At 28.5% G+C, this 3,250-nt stretch overlaps 1 non-coding gene across 1 annotated transcript; it reads left to right on the top strand.

The window, feature by feature from the left end:
* Positions 1 to 899: 899 nt before the first annotated feature.
* On the top strand, positions 900 to 973 carry TRNAI-AAU (transfer RNA isoleucine (anticodon AAU)). Its single transcript has one exon. It is a non-coding gene; the product is annotated as a tRNA-Ile (tRNA).
* Positions 974 to 3,250: the final 2,277 nt, after the last annotated feature.

The following is a 3,250-nucleotide window of genomic DNA, read 5'->3' as shown; positions in this document are numbered from 1 at the left end:
TTGAGTTGACTAACTAACTAACTAACAAATTGATAACTAACTCACACTAAACAAGCTAGTTTTATCACAGTAATTGTAATTTTACACTAGAAAAGCGCGTGAAAGGGTAAACTTGCAGCCCCAAACTAATGAAAAACTTACATAAGACAATGTTAAACCAAAGTGAAAAGAGACTTATGTTTCTTCTTCCCCAAATCAGCAATGGCTGTTGATAACTTTTCTCAACAGCAAAAGTTGGTTTTTTACTATGCAAAGCGAATTTCTTTACCATATAGTTATCATTTCATCTGAGGAAGTACGAAGAACTTCCCTTTGGTCATTATAACTGGCTGAATGACACTTGGTCAAAGCCGATTCATATTATTTGGTTAGTGTTTGTTGAGGTTTTAACCAAACTAAGCCATTATATAAAGCAATTCATCAAAATAACATTTTTTTTCTAAAATTTTATAAAACTAGTATAAAAGTATTACACAAACGTTTTTGGGTATATTTTAATTTAAAAAGTTGACAGCATTATATTGAGAAAGTACGAAGAACTCACAGTAACGTTTTACTCCTAAAGTGTTATTCATAATAACGTTTTAGGAGTAAAACATTACTCAAAAAAATGTTTTAGGAGTAAAATGTTACTCTAAAGTATATTAACCTATTGCTGTTAGTTTTAAAAAACGAAATATAACCTAAAACATTACTATGAAATGCGTTTATATTAATTTTATAAATTTCTACAAAAATATATTATTTTGATAATTTACTTTATATAATTACTTAGTCTGGTTAAAGATTCCTGTTTGTTTGTGACTCAAATAACGAAATCTTCCTCTATTAACTTGTATATTTTAAAACTTATAATTGTTTTTATATGTATAAAATAATGAAGACAATTTAAACAATGTGGCCCATTAGCTCAGTTGGTTAGAGCGTCGTGCTAATAACGCGAAGGTCGCAGGTTCGAGACCTGCATGGGCCATAATACTTTTTATCGTTTGTTTCAATTTCTCTTTTTCTTTCTTTCTTTCTACATTAAAAAGACTATCTAGATGAGAATTTTATAAATAGTCACACACTTATAGATTTATTGCGTATATTCAAGATTCAGTAATAAAATTATATTATATCATAAAGAGATAAATAATACATTAAGGAATATTTTTTGAAAGACGCGTATAAAAATAAAATAATTATGACACTATATCCTGCATACACAAAATAAACCAATATATACATACAATTTTTTATTACACAGAGAAAAGCAAAAGTTTGAGAACTGCCTTTGGTTATCCTCAAACAAGAAACCATCAAAGTAAGTAAAAGTCTGAAGTCCCTTTGGTTCACTAAAAACCATCAAACAAAAGAAAAAAGAAATACTCCCTAGTAGTAGAAAATTAAGAAGAAGCTTATATCACAACGTAACAACAATTATGCTTTAATGCCAAACAAGTCTGACGTCCTTTTTGCTATAGAGCAAAAGTTATTATATGTTGAACTTTAACTTCAACTTCAAGATCATCAATCACTTCATAACACGAGAAGAAATTCGATGGTGGCACCTAGACGCAGGTGACTGAACTCCACTCGACACCATTCTGGCAGAAGGTGATGATGAAGTCGTCGAAAACATAGTATCAGCAAAAATTTGTAAATCAGACGTTTCATAACGTCCTGAATCACCTCGAAGTTTTATATAACAAGTCGAAGGAGATTCAGACATACCATTTTTGTACTCAACTATTGCTTTGTAAACCAATGGTATCAACCCCTCCATTTTCTTTATTTATTTTTGTTTGCAAAGTTTAGAAGAAATTGTTTTTTGAGTGACTTTTTGAAAGGGGGAATATATATATAGAGAGAGTAGTAAGGTGTGATTTATTGGATAGGATAGTCTTAGCTGTAAATGATAATTAGGAAATATAGTATAAGGAATCTTCTAAGCAAAAAACTTCCACACGTGAAAGCTACATTTAAACTACCTTACTTTTACATTTCACCAAATTTCAATTTATAATTATTTCTATTGATCTGACTTCAACAAATTTTTAGTTATTAAAATATTTCAGTTTGGTAGGTATTTTCATTTAACATCTATTGGTCCTAAATAAACTATGGGATTCTGCATTTTATAATGCTTTAATTAGTATCCACGGTTTTCCTATGATACTACTATATATAATCTGTCGTAGTTAGGCTAGGCTTTTGTGGCTTAAAATAATTTATATTATGGTTCATCTAAAGTAAGTAATTAATTTTGACTTAGATTTTATATCTATATTTTAAAACTTAGTTGATATGTATAAATATTTATTTCGTTATATAGAGTTAATTTTTTAATAAGATCTATATCATTTTAAATGAAATCTGTATATTTGAAAACTACGTTAAATAGAAATTTAATCATATACTAAGTAATTAGGAGAGTTGTGTACCCATGGCGAAGTCTCTATATTTTAACTAATAATTAGGGGTTAATATAATTCTAACTAATTTTTCACTATTTAAATGTAACTTGCCACCAACTCTCTTCTGATTCGTTAATAATATTTGCTAATTAAAAACTAAAATGTCTTCGTAATTAATTAAGAACTTATTCTATCCAACATTTGTATTCAATCAATATTTTCAAAACCTTAGGTTTTAGTCCACAACTTCTATAATAAGTTTATTGCTAGTAGATTGAAGTTAAAAAACTATTGACAAGGTCGATCATAGCCTATACTCGTAATAGTATTATATTTATATTACTATATATCTACGAATTTATTAAATTAAATACTTGCATATGACTTTTTGTTAGACATCTAATTTGATTTTGCTGCTTGTTAGACTAAATAATTAAGATAGACTCCACTTGAGATGAAATCATAACTTGCATCACTAATTAATAAATTTCTTTTTTTATGATTAAAAAAGAGTTAGCTTCAAAGTAGGAATCAAGATGTCTGTCTTACTCCTAATGCCATTAAGGATAAAACAATGTGCGCCTTTGGGTGTTAGGTAAAGAGAGAGGATTTAGCTCTTTTCACATATCTCAGTCTAAAGTCGTAGCAGTAATGATAATAATAATATTATTATATATGTAAAAAAAGTCTAAAGTCCAAAATTTTGATATATGTCTTTATTTATGTATCTCGGGATACATGAGGTTAAAATTAGGTGTAAATTGTTCAAGATTATACATAGATAATCTCACTCTCCTTCCTCCTATCTCGCTCGCCACTTTCATGTCTCGCTCGCATTCATGATGTCCCAG

The sequence above is a fragment of the Solanum lycopersicum genome, chromosome 10 (genome assembly GCF_036512215.1).
Source record: "Solanum lycopersicum chromosome 10, SLM_r2.1".
NCBI lineage: Eukaryota > Viridiplantae > Streptophyta > Magnoliopsida > Solanales > Solanaceae > Solanum > Solanum lycopersicum.
This window is presented reverse-complemented; position numbering and strand designations above follow the sequence as displayed.